This window comes from Tursiops truncatus, chromosome 10 (genome assembly GCF_011762595.2).
Source record: "Tursiops truncatus isolate mTurTru1 chromosome 10, mTurTru1.mat.Y, whole genome shotgun sequence".
Lineage (NCBI taxonomy): Eukaryota > Metazoa > Chordata > Mammalia > Artiodactyla > Delphinidae > Tursiops > Tursiops truncatus.
This window is the reverse complement of record NC_047043.1, coordinates 98,631,390-98,644,752: the sequence shown is the minus strand read 5'-3', so window position 1 is coordinate 98,644,752 and position 13,363 is coordinate 98,631,390. Positions and strand designations below refer to the sequence as shown.

The following is a 13,363-nucleotide window of genomic DNA, read 5'->3' as shown; positions in this document are numbered from 1 at the left end:
GTTGTTGTATCGATTGCTGAGGGAAGTAAAAAAAACCCACCCGAGGAACCCCACTGTTGAACAGGTCTTGGGTTCACTGGTTTAATTTTCTGTGAGTGCCGTCCAGTGATTAAACCTTTGCCTCATCTCAGCAGCAACTGCCAGTTTTTTGGACGCAAGTTAGTTCATGGAAGAGACTTTGTGTGATAGGAAGACAAAACGTGAAATTAAATATATCTTAGCTCTGGCCTAAGTAGATATTGTTAAACATGAGTGAGTTGGATATAACATAAGCTTTCTCTTCTGGTTTCAGGAAAGCATAGTGGAAAAAACCGTAGGATTCTTTTCTAATTTCTGTTGATCCAGCTAGGATATTATGTCTTGCATTTTTAAGGCATTCAAACATTTGTTTAATTGAATTGTGGGAAAAGGATAGACAGAAGAACAGGACATTCAGTGTTTGAACAGTGTTAAGTAGAAGAACATGAATTGATGAGGTAATTGTATCCTTCTACATTTTTGACTATCAGGATTTAGATTTGGTTACAGATTATGCAATTATATTTACAAAAGAAATGCAGACATTTCAGTAAAGTACTAACAGTTTTCAGATGAGACCTAATCTGAGTGTTAATTAGAAAAGAATTTACAATTTTGCATTAAATGTAATCCTTCTTAAATCTTACTATTAAATTTATGATCACGATGAGGTACATTTCTTTAAAAAATAATTTTTATTGAATTTTTTATAGCTGGTTTACAATGTTGTATTAGTTTCAAGTGTACAGCAAGGTGATTCAGTTTTATATATATATATATATTTTTTTTTTTTTTCCGATTCTTTTGCCATATAGGTTATTACAGAGTACTGAGTAGGGTTCCGTGTGCTACACAGTAGGTCCTTATTAGTTATCTGTTTTACATATAGTAGTATGTATATCTCAATTCCAGTCTCCCAATTTATCCCTCTCCCCCTTACCCCTTGGTAACTATAAGTTTGTTTTCTACATCTGTAACTCTATTTCTGTTTTGCAGATAAGTTCATTTGTACCCTTTTTTTAGATTCCACATATAAGTGGTATCATATGATATTTATCTTTCTCTGACTTCACTCAGTATGGCAATCTCTAGGTCCATCCATGTTGCTGCATATGGCATTATTTCATTCTGTTTTTATGCCTGAGTAATATTCCATTGTGTATATATACCATGTCTTCTTTTATCCATTCCTCTGTTGATGGACATTTAGGTTGCTTCCATGTCTTGGCTATTGTAAATAGTACTGCAGTGAACATTGGGGTGCATGTATCTTTTCGAATTATGGTTTTCTCCGGATATATGCCCAGGAGTGGGATTGCTGGATCATATGGTAGCTCTAGTTTTTGGTTTTTTAAGGAACCTCCATACTGTTCTCCATGGTGGCTGTACCAGTTTACATTCCCACAGCAGTGTAGGAGGGTTCCCTTTTCTCCACACCCTCTCCAGCATTTACTGTTTGTAGATTTTTTGATGATGGCCATTCTGACCAGTGTGAGGTGATACCTCATTGTAGTTTTGATTTGTGTTTCCCTAATAATTACTGATGTTGAACATCTTTTCATGTGCTTTTTAGCCATCTGAATGTCTTCTTTGGAGAAATTTTTTGTTTTTTAATTTATTTGTTTATTTTTGGCTGCGTTGGGTCTTTGTTGCTGCGCGTCGGCTTCCTCTATTTGTGGCGGGCGGGGGCTACTCGTTTTGGTGCGCGGGCTTCTCACTGAGGTGTCTTGTTGCGGAGCACGGGCTCTAGGCACACAGGCTTCAGTCGTTGTGGCTCGTGGGCTCTAGAGCGCAGGTTCAGTAGTTGTGGCGCACGGGATTAGCTGCTCCACGGCATGTGGGATCTTCCCAGACCAGGGCTCAAACCCATGTCCGCTGCATTGGCAGGTGGATTCTTGACCACTACGCCACCAGGGAAGCCCTGGAGAAATATTTATTTAGATCTTTTGCCCATTTTTTGATTGGGTTTTTTTGTTGTTGCTATTGAGCTGCATGAGCTGTTTGTATATTATGGAGATTGATCCCTTGTTGATCGCTTCATTTGCAAATATTTTCTCCCATTCTGTGGGTTGTCTTTTCGTTTTGTTTATCGTTTCCTTTGCTGTGCAAAAACTTTTAAGTTTAATCAGGTCCCATTTGTTTACTTCTGTTTTTATTTTCATTACTGTAGGAGGTGGATCCAAAAAGATAATGCTGTGATTTATGTCAAAGAGTGTTTTCCTCTAAGAGTTTTATAGTATCCAGTCTTACATTTAGGTCTTTAATTCATTTTGAGTTTATTTTTGTTTATGGTGTTAGGGAGTGTTCTAATTTTATTTGTTTACATGTAGCTGTCCAGTTTTCCCAGCACCACTTATTGAAGAGACTGTCTTTTCTCCATTGTATATTTTTGCCTCCTTTGTCATAGATTAGGTGACCATAGGTGCATGGGTTTATCTCTGGACTTTCTATCATGTTTCATTGATCTGTATTTCTGTTTTTGTGCCAGTACCACACTGTTTTGATTTCAGTAGCTTTGTGGTATAGTCTGAAGTCGGGGAGCCTGATTCCTCTAGCTTCATTTTTCTTTCTCAAGATTGCTTGGGGACACAGACATAGAGAATGGACTTGAGGACACAGAGAGGAGGAAGGGTAAGCTGGGACGAAGTGAGAGAGTGACATTGACATATATACACTACCAAATGTAAAATAGCTAGTGGGAAGCAGCCACATAGCACAGGGAGATCAGCTTGGTGCTTTGTGACCACCTAGAGGGGTGGGATAGGGAGGGTGGGAGGGAGATGTAAGAGGGAGGGGATATGGAGATATATGTATACATATCGCTGGTTCACTTTGTTATACAGCAGAAACTAACACAACAGTGTAAAGCAATTATACTCCAATAAAGATGTTAAAATTTAAAAAAAGGATTGCTTTGGCTATTTGTGGTCTTTTGTGTTTCCATACAAATTGTAAAATTTTTTGTTCTAATTCTGTGAAAAATGCTAGTGGTAATTTAATAGGTATTGCATTGAATCTGTAGATTGCTTTGGGTAGTTTAGTCACTTTGACATTATTGATTATTCCAATCTAAGAACATGGTATATCTCTCCATCTCTTTGTGTCATCTTTGATGTCTTTCATCAGTGTCTTATAGTTTTCTGTGTACAGGTCTTTTGTCTCCTTTGGTAGGTTTATTCCTGGGTATTTTATTCTTTTTGATGCTGTGGTAAATGGGATTGTTTCCTTGATTTCTCTTTCTGATCTTTCGTTGTTAGTGTATAGGAATGCAAGAGATTGCTGTGTATTAATTTTGTATCCTGCAGCTTTACCAAATTTATTGTTGCGCTCTAGTAGTTTTCTCGTAGCATCTATAGAATTTTCTATGTACAGTATCATGTCATCTGCAAATAGTGACAGTTTTACTTCTTTTCCAATTTGGATTCTTTTTATTATTATTTTTTTCTTCTCTGATTACTGTGGTTAGGACTTCCAAAACTATGTTGAGTAAAAGTGGCGAGAGTGGACATCTTTGTCTTGTTCCTGATCTTAGAGGAAATGCTTTCAGTTTTTCACTGTTGAGAAAGACATTTGCTGTGGGTTTGTCATATATGGCCTTTATTATATTGAGGTAGGTTCCCTCTGTGCCCACTTTCTGGAGATTTTTATCATAAATGGGTGTTGATTTTGTCAAAAGCTTTTTCTGCATCTATTGAGATGATCATGTGGTTTTTATTCTTCAATTTGTTGAAGTGGTGTATCACACTGATTGATTTGCAGATATTGAAAAATCCTTGCATCTCTGGGATAAATCCCACTTGATCATGGTGTATGATCCTTTTAATGTGTTGTTGGATTCGATTTGCTAGTATTCTGTTGAGGATTTTTGTGTCTATGTTCATCATTGATATTGGCCTGCAATTTCCTTTTTTTGTGATATCTTTGTCTGGTTTTGGTATCAGGGTGATGGTGGCCTCATAGAATGAGCTTGGGAGTGTTCCTTCCTCTGCGATTTTTTGTAAGAGTTTCAGAAGGGTAGGTGTTAACTCTTCTCTAAATGTTTGATAGCATATGCCTGTGAAGCCATCTGGTCCCGGACTTTTGTTTGTTGGAAGAGTTTAATCACAGTTTCAATTTCAGTACTTGTAATTGGTCTGTTCATATTTTCTACTTATTCCTGGTTCAGTCTTGGAAGGTTGTGCCTTTCTAAGAATTTGTCCATTTCTGCTCAGTTGTCCGTTTTATTGGTGTATATTTGCTTGTAGTAGTCTCTTATGATCCTTTGTATTTCTGTGGTGTCCATTGTAACTTCTCCTTTTTCATTTCTAATTTTATTGATTTGAGTCCTCTCCCTTTTTTTCTGGATGAGTCTGGCTAAAGGTTTATCAATGTTGTTTATCTTCTCAAAGAACCAGCTTTTAGTTTCATTGATCTTTGCTATTGTTTTCTTCGTCTCTATTTCATTTATTTCTGCTCTGATCTTCATGATTTCTTTCCTTCTGCTAACTTAGGGTTTTTTTGTGTGTGTGTATACACATTTAGTTTTATTGTAACAAAGCAACTTGTACACTTTTAACGTTTAACACTGAGCATCATCTTTCCTTTCCAGAGAAACAAAAAGAAAACTTTTAAAATAAACAGGAACAAAATTACAATAGAGAATGTCAATTGCATATAAGATCCTACAGGTTCTGCTGATTCTCCCATTGAGTGGCAGGGCTCAAGTCATCATTAGGAGAGAATTTTATTTTAAAAGTGTCATCTTAAACTGCAGGGATGTCCATTAAACATCACAATTAAACATGCCAGAGGAGAAGCCATGTTGTCAAAATGCCCACTTAACCCACCCAAACATCTCAAACCCATTCTTTGCTGACCTTCTATAACCCCATTTTTTAAAGTTTTTTTTCTTTTTTTAAACAAGAGAAAGTAGACAGATACATGTTGGTAAATGCTAACTGTCCATATTCACATAGAGACACAGTGCAATCTCTGAGTCCAGTATACAGAGAAAGGAGGAAAAAAGCTAGAATTCTATGTACTACTGCACAGGGGCCTAGCACCCTCCAGCTTCCAGCAGAGCTAAGGGAGCAGAAGGTTTTTCTTTTTTCCCACAGAGCATGGTGGTGTTGATTCCATAAAGTTTTTGTTGAGACAAGAAGGGATAAAAATGAATTTGAAACAGAAAGGGGTAGAGATTCTTTTCTCACTGAATTCTGCTCAAGGTATTTTCCCCCAAAATAAGTTGTGAGCCATGGTATAAAGGAGAAAAGAGACCTCAAAAACAGGGCGACTGAGCACAAGAGGAGGAGGAGAAAAAAAAAGACTGCAACTTGCTCCCAGGGACTGGAGAAAATTAAAAAAGGAAGGTTGGAATCCATCAGTGTTCCATTAGTCATCTTCTCCTTCATCTTCCTTCATCCTTATCCCCTTCTTCATCAATATCTTCCAATCCTTCTTCCTCTTCATCATCATCGTCACCTTCTTCTCCTTCCCTCTCCTCATCATCCATGTCCGGAACCAAGTAGTACTGTAATGGATTTGGCCAAATATCATCTTTGATGACCTCTCCTAACTCATCTGCACCTGCATCAGAATGATCAGTAAACCAGGTGAAGAAGCTTTCTGGTTCCTTATGCTGTCTCATCCTGCTGGCTTTATTCTGCGTTTGACTTGAACGTTTTGTCACATCCTTTCTGGATTTCCATTTGATTTCAGTGGACTTTGAAGACGGATCATCACTCTCATTCCGATGAAATTCTTTGGAGAGATCTTTATTTTCGAAGTAAGGGTTTTCATCAAAATAAGAATCTATTCTGTAACCTGATTTAATATCTCCAAATTCTGTCACTTCAACTCTTGTCAAATAATGCAGCGCCTCTTCATCCTCCTCCCCAAGCAGTGCAGACACTTGCGGATGGTTAACAAATGATATTACCCAAAAATGTGGGGTTTTGGCGATCAATTCTGACGTCTTCTGAAGAAATGGTTGGTGGAGTTTGTTATATTTCTGTTGTACTTTCAAAATCTCCTCACTGGCTTGTTCGTCAAGTCTGTCCGTTTTCATTTTGTACTTCATCAGTATGTTCAATTGCTTCTTGCTATTCTTTTTCTTCCTTCGGCAAATTCGGAGAAGCAGATATTTCCTCTGGCCTGGAGGCAGGAGTCAGTCTCGGTTTCTTCGGTTTCTTTGCTTGGGGTGGAAGTGAAAACTGGTGTTTGGGGGCCATGCTGGGAGAAAAGCCAAGAATCCACCCAAGGAAAGAGGCTCGTACCAGGAGCTCTGAGAACTTTAACTTTGGGTTTTGTTTGTTCTTCTTTCTCTAGTTGCTTTAGGTGTAAGGCTAGGTTAGAGGTATGTGTTTAATAGTAGTTTAAAAAAAAAAATAGCAGCTAACACTTACTGAGTATTTGCTTACTTCTTGCCAGGCACTATATAAAGTACTTTCCATGCATGCATTTCTCATTTATTCTTTACAGTAACCCCATGAGATGGGAAATATTTTAATCCATACTTTAGAGATCAAATTCAGTAATTTGCTCAAGGACCCACAGTTAGTAGGCAAGTGAGCCATAATAGCATGTACTGCATGTTTTAAAATTTTACTTCATTTAAGAAATACTGAAAGGTTTTGTATGAAAGTCTGATTTCAGTAGACCATTTTGTTTCAGCTTTGAGGAATTTATATCTTTAGGATTGTTGAGAATCATACAAAGTAAATTATTTAGAGCTACAGAAAATGTTTTGTCATATATGGTAATATTTCATTTGTTTAATACTGAAAGGGGATAAAGAGTTATAAATGTTTCCAGATTGGTAAAGTTTACCTCTGTTGAAGAAATGTAGCTTTCAAAGAAATTAACCATTTTAGAATAGTAATTTTTCTGAAATGTGTGTTCCTTTTTGGCCTTGTAAGAAAAAAATTTTCACCCTGTTAAAGACAGTTTTCTGTGTATGATGAATCTGTTCTTTATTTATTTATTTATTTTTAATTTTTTGACTGCACTCCATGGCATGTGGGATCTTAGTTCCCCAACCAGGGATCGAACCTGGGCCCCCTGCATTGGTGGCGCAGAATCTTAACCACTGGACTGCCAGGGAAGTCCCTAATGAATCTGTTCTTGATAACTCAGGGCTTTTGTTAGGACCATCAGTTAATTTATTTCACTGTAATGCACTACTTTTTTTCTTTTCCCTTGCTCTAAGTTCTCTTATTGTTTGTGCACACTGCTTCTTATAATTCTTTTATTTAAATAAACGTAAGAATTAATATGTAAGTCAAGAATTAGATTGGCCTCACCTGTAAAGAAGCATGCAGCTCACCAGATTCTGGGGGGAAAAAAAGATAGTATTCTTATAGCTACCATTAATTGGGTACTTCCAAATTTGGCAGAGGTGATTTTCATATATTATTTCTTTTAATTCTTACAACAACCATATGAGTTAGATATTATTATAGAAAATGAGACTGAGGCTTAGAAAGCCAAGACTCCCTTTGCTACCAATTATTGAAACTGACAATCAAATATAGGACTGATTGTTTCTAAGGTCTAGATTCTTATCTACTATTTCATACTCCTTGCATTTGTTTCCTGATTGTTTCACAGTTCTTGGCTCAGTGTTGAGTATGGAGGTGTTCAAAACTAATGTTTGTTTCTTTATCACTTTATTAAATTTTTTTAAATTTTAATGAAGTATAATTAACATGCAATAAGTTGCACATAAAGTTTTTAATTTAGTGAGTTTTGGCATAAGTATACACTTTTGAAACCATCACCATAATCAAGATAAATATTTTCATCACCCCCCAAAGTTTCCCCTTGTCCCTTGTAATCCATCTTTCCCTCCAATTCCATGCACAGGCAATCACTGTAGGTTAATTTTATATGCATACATATATATGTATATTATATATAATTTTTTATATAAATGGAATCATAAAGCTTGTATTTTTGCTTGGCTTCTTTTACTCAGCATAATGCTTTTGAAGTTCATTGATGTTATTGCATGTATTGATCTTTTTTTTTTTTAGTTTTTATTGCTGAGCAGTGTTCTATCATATGGATTGTTATCCATCTAGTTTGGGGGCTATTATAAATAAAGCTGCTGTAAACATCTATGTACAAGTCTTTGGATGTATGTTTTCATTTCTCTTGGGTAAAAATCTGGAATGGAATGGATAGGTCATATGGAGGGTGTTTGTTAAATTTTTTAAGAAAGTGCTGTTAGCTTCCTATTGCTGTAACAAATGACCACAAACTTAATGGCTTAAAACAACACATGTTTATTGTCTTACATTTTTGGGGGCCAGAAGTCTGAAATGGATCTCACTAGGCTAAAATCAAGATGTTGGCAAGGCTGTATTTTTTCTGGAGATTCTAGGGGAGAATCCTATTTTCTTGCCTCTTGCTTCTAGAGGCTGTTTATACTCCTTGGTTCATGACCCCCTTTCATCTTCAAAATATAATCATGCCGACCTCTCTTTCTGTGTCCCATCGCCTCTGACTCTGACACTCTTGCCTCCCTCTTTCACTTATAAGGACCTATGTGATTACATTGAGCCCTCCTGGATAATGCAGGATAACCTCCCAGTGTCAAAATCTTTGATTCCATCACGTCTGCACAGTCTCTCTTGTCAGGTAAGGTAACATATTCACAGGATAGAAACATCTTTGGGGGACCGTTCTGCCTACCATACTGCCACACGTTTTCCAAAGAGGTTATACCATTTAGTATTAGCACTAGCTGCAGTTGCTCCACATCCTCTCTGATACTTAGTTGGAGTGATCTTTTAAATCAATTTAATTAAAAGAATTTTAATTTTCATTTTGAAATAATTTCAAATCTATAAAGAGTTGCAAAACTAGCCAAAGAATCCCCCGAATTCTTCACCCAGAGTCCCCAAAGTTCACATTTTATTGACCACAGTACAATTACCAAAATCAGGAAGTGAACATCAATACAATACTGTTATCTAACCTATAAATCCTGTTCAAATTTTGCCAATTATCTTTTCTTTTGTTTCCCGGTCCAAGATCTAGGGCAGAGTCGGTATAGTCTCCTTTAATTTGGGACGATTCCTCAGTCTTTCTTTAACTTTCGTGAGTTAGACCAGTATTAAACTGGTATTAGGCCTCCTTTATACTTAGATTATTGAGGACCCCAAAAAGCTTTTGTTTATTTGGGTTATGTTTATTGATATTTACTGTATTAGCAATCAAAACAGATTTTAAAGAATATTTAATTAATTTAAAAAGTAATAAACCCATTACATGTTAATATGAATAACACGTCATTTTCTAAAATAATATTTAATAAGAGTAGGATTATTTTACATTTGTGCCAATCTTTTTAATGTTTGACTTCATACAAGACAGCTAGATTCTTATATCCCATTAGCCCTAAGAGCCATGAGAACGTCACGTTATCCTCATGAGAGGGTGAAAGTGAAAAAGGCAAAAAATGTCTCAATATTATAATAAGGGTTATGATAATAACCCTCTTGTTTTCTCTTCTTGAGGTGGTTTTGTCTGGTTTTGGTGTCAGTAATGCTGGCTTCATAGGATGATTAGGAAGTATTCCCTCCTCTTCAATTTTTTGGAAAAGTTTAAGAAAGATTGGTATTAGTTCTTCTTTAAATGCTTGGTAGAATTGACCAGTGAAACAAATCAAGTCAGGACTTTTATTTGTCAGGAGATTTTTGATTACTGATTCAATCTCCTTACTCTTTATAGGTCTATTTTCCTATTTCCTCTTTTTTTTTTTAAAAAAAAAATATTTATTTATTTATTTATGGCTGTGTTGGGTCTTTGTTGCTGCACGTGCGCAGGCTTTCTGTAGTTGTGGTGAGCGGGAGCTACTCTTCGTTGTGGTGCGTGGGCTTCTCATTGCAGTGGCTTCTCTTGTTGTGGAGCACGGGCTCTAGGCACGCGGGCTTCAGTGGTTGTGGCTCGTGGGCTCTAGAGTGCAGGCTCAGTAGTTGGGGCACACGGGCTTAGTTGCTTTGCGGCATGTGGGATCTTCCCGGACCAGGGCTCGAACCTGTGTCCCCTGCATTGGCAGGCGGATTCTTAGCCACTGCGCCACCAGGGAAGTCCCTTTCTATTTCTTCTTGATTTAGTCTTGGTAGATTTTGTGTTTCTAGGAATTTGTTAGCTAATATATGGTCTGTCCTGGAAGGTGTCCCATGTGAACTTGAGAAGAATGTGTATGCAGTTGCTTTCCAACATCCTAGTCTTTAGGCTCTTGCTCCCGATAGGGGGGAAAGGAGGCGGGGAGAAGGATTGGGAGAACAGGAAACCAGTCCTTTAAATAAATCCCTTGGAAGTCACTTAGCTGGAGAGGGAGGGCCTTGCAACTACAGGGTGGTGCGGGGTGGTGGGGAGGTAAGGTGCAACAAAAATGGGCACCTGTCTCTTTGCAGCTTTGTGATCAGAAGCAATAATCAGTGATCAGGGCATAGATCTGTGATATTTGGAAGACAGGGTCTTTTTTTTGCCCACCCTAGGTCCCACAAGCTGTGTCCAAGCTGTTGTAGGAACCTTGCTCAGCTCACGTCCATGTTGCTGGAGGAAGCTGTGTAGCTGCTACAGTGCTAAGAGTTGAAATTGAAATTAAATGCAACTTATTGTCCAAGCCTTCCCCCTTGGAAGATCCAAGCCTTAAATAGACTCCATAGTTCCAAAATACATCAGATAGAGTCTGCCAGTGCGTTTGCTGTCTAGCAGTTATCAACTACTCACTGGGCAGTCTCACTTTGACCATATTTCTCACTTTAATGAAACACTGTATCTTAGTATTTTGTATTCTCATGTTTGCGTGTTCATTCATTCACAGAACAGTTTAAGCTAAGGCCCTATAACTACCTGTTCTTTGTAGTCACTGTAAGGTCCTCTTGCTTTGGCCATATTTATTGAATAAACTCAAGGAAGTGTGATAAAACTATATTTGTGACTGAAGAGATTACATTTTTCAAAGTAGTAAATGTCTATTGAATTTCCTTGATTATATCTTTCTCATTTCTGTCTCAAGAGAAAGATTTGTTTTGAGTGTGAATGACTGGGCTGGGAAAAGATGTTGCTAAATCACAAATCCCCTTAGGAGGTAGCTGGAAAAATGTTGTCCCTTATAAAATAGAAGCATGAGAAGAAATAATGACTTCAAGAATAGAACTGTTGAATAAATTTGCAGTGTAGCAAAGCATAAAGTATGTGTTACCATTGAAACCATCTCAAATGACCTACAGTGAAGGAGAAAGAGCATAAGTTAGAGACTTTTTTAAAATCTGAAAAACATGACGAAGTTTCATTTCTAAACTTTGTGTTCATCCATTTACTCTAGAGAGATTTACGACTGGCTCTGTGGCAGTTGAGCAAAATTTGACATTCTGAAGGCGTATTGAAATGTAACATACGTCATATGTTTATTATGAGTGTTTTTTCCTTTTTCTTTTGAATGACATATTGTGACTGCTTGATGATGTAAGAAATTTGAAATCAGGATTTTTTAAAAATTGAAGTATAGTTGATTTACAGCGTTGTGTTAGTTTCAGGTGTACAGCAAAGTGATTCAGTTATACACACACACACAAACACACACACACATATATCTATTCTTTTTCAGATTCTTTTCCATTTTAGGTTATTACAAGAACATAGCTCCCTGTGCTATACAGTAGGCCTTGTTTATCTGTTTTATATATAGTAGTATGTATCTGTTAAGCACAAAGTCCCAGTTTATCCCTACCCCCTTTCCGCTTTGGCAAGCGTAAGTTTGTTTTCTCTGTCTGTGAGTCTGTTTCTGTCTTGTAAATAAGTTTATTTCATTCTTTTTTATGGCTGAGTAGTAGTCCATTGTATACATAATACCACATCTTCTTCAACCATTCATCTGTTGATGGACATTTAGGTTGCTTCCATGTCTTGGCTATTGTAACTAGTGCTGCTATGAATATTGGGGTGCATGTATCTTTTTTAATTAGAGTTTTCTCCGGACATATGCCCAAGAGTGGGATTGCTGGATCGTATGGCAACTCTATTTTTAGTTTTTTAGGGAACCTCCATACTGTTTTCCATAGTGGCTGCACCAGCTTACATTGGGAAAGTCCTTATTTCCTCTTCATTTATGAAGGATATTTTCACTGGATATAGAATACTGGTTCAGCAGTTTTTTCTTACATTTTAAAGTTGCTACTCCAGTATCATCTTGCTTGGACAGTTGCTGACAAGAAGCTTATTATAATCCTTATCCTGTTCCTCTGTATATAATATGTTTTTTCCCCTCTCTGACTGCCTTCAAGATTTTCTCTTTGCCTTTCAGCGATTTGAATATGATATGCTTAGTTTTTTTGTTTTTGTTTTTTTGTTATTTATCCTGTTTGATGTTTTTGGACCTTTTTAAGTCTGTAGTTTGGTGTCTTGTTACTAATTTTGGTAAGTTCTTGGCCATTCAAATATTTCTTCTGCTCTGTTCTTTCTTCTCCAGGCACTCTGAGTGTTACACGGTTTGATATTTTCCCACAGTTCTTGGATGTTTTTCTTCTGTTTTATTTTCCTATTCTTTTTCTTCCTTACATTTCAGTTTGAGCAATTTCTATTAGCCAGTCTTCAAGTTCACTGATTCTTTTTTTAGCTGTTTGAAATCTACTAATAAGCTTGTCAGAAGCATTTGTTATTTATTACCATGTTTTTTCCACTTGATTTTTTCTTATGATTTCCATGTCTCTCTGAAATTACCTATCTGATCTTGCATGTTGTCTACCTTTTCCATTAGAGTCTTCACCATATTAATCATGTTTTAAATTCCCTGATAACTCTAAAATCTATATCATGTCTGAATCTAGTTCTGATAATTGTTTTGTTTCCTCAAACTGTGTTTTTATTACTGCCTTTGGCATGCTTCATAATTTCTTGTTGAAACGTGACCATTTTGTATAGAACAGGAAGTACTGAGGTAAATATCTGATATGCTTGGAGAACACTGCAAGTTTCCTTCTGCTAGTCCTTTAGGGTGGAATTTGAATTAATCTGTTAGGGGTTGAGCTATGTTTAAACATTATTATTGCTATGGTTACCAGAGTTGACATTTGTTGTTGCCATGGAAACCAGAGACTTCAGATTTCCCTAGTGTCTCTTATCTCCCTGCTTGGCTTTGGGTTTTCCCTTTGTGCTGTTTCACACAGTGAGTTTGTCCTTTGCAGCTATATTCCATTGTTATTTTTACTCAAAGCTTATTAGCCTGGTAGTGGAGGGTGGGGGGAGTTCTGTGGTGGTTTGTTAAACCTCAGATTTTGGCAGGCACTAGAACCTGGATCTCGGAGCTGTGGCCTTCGTAAAACTTTCTACTTCTAGGAGTGGAGTTGTTCCC

The 13,363-nt window shown here is 37.0% G+C and overlaps 1 protein-coding gene and 1 pseudogene across 7 annotated transcripts in view; one reads left to right on the top strand and one right to left on the bottom strand.

Moving 5' to 3' along the window:
* TMCC1 (transmembrane and coiled-coil domain family 1) overlaps nucleotides 1-13,363 on the top strand; it is a 219,408-nt gene that overhangs the window by 40,751 nt on the left and 165,294 nt on the right. Inside the window, exon 1 of one of the 7 annotated variants that reach the window (XM_019933683.3) lies at nucleotides 8,539-8,637. The exons of the other annotated variants lie outside the window; for them this stretch is intronic. The gene's annotated coding sequence lies outside the window, so the exon portion shown is untranslated. Of the gene's footprint in view, nucleotides 1-8,538; nucleotides 8,638-13,363 lie in introns of those variants that run through there. 7 annotated transcript variants of the gene reach the window in all.
* On the bottom strand, nucleotides 5,211-6,252 carry LOC101321192 (protein SET-like; annotated as a pseudogene).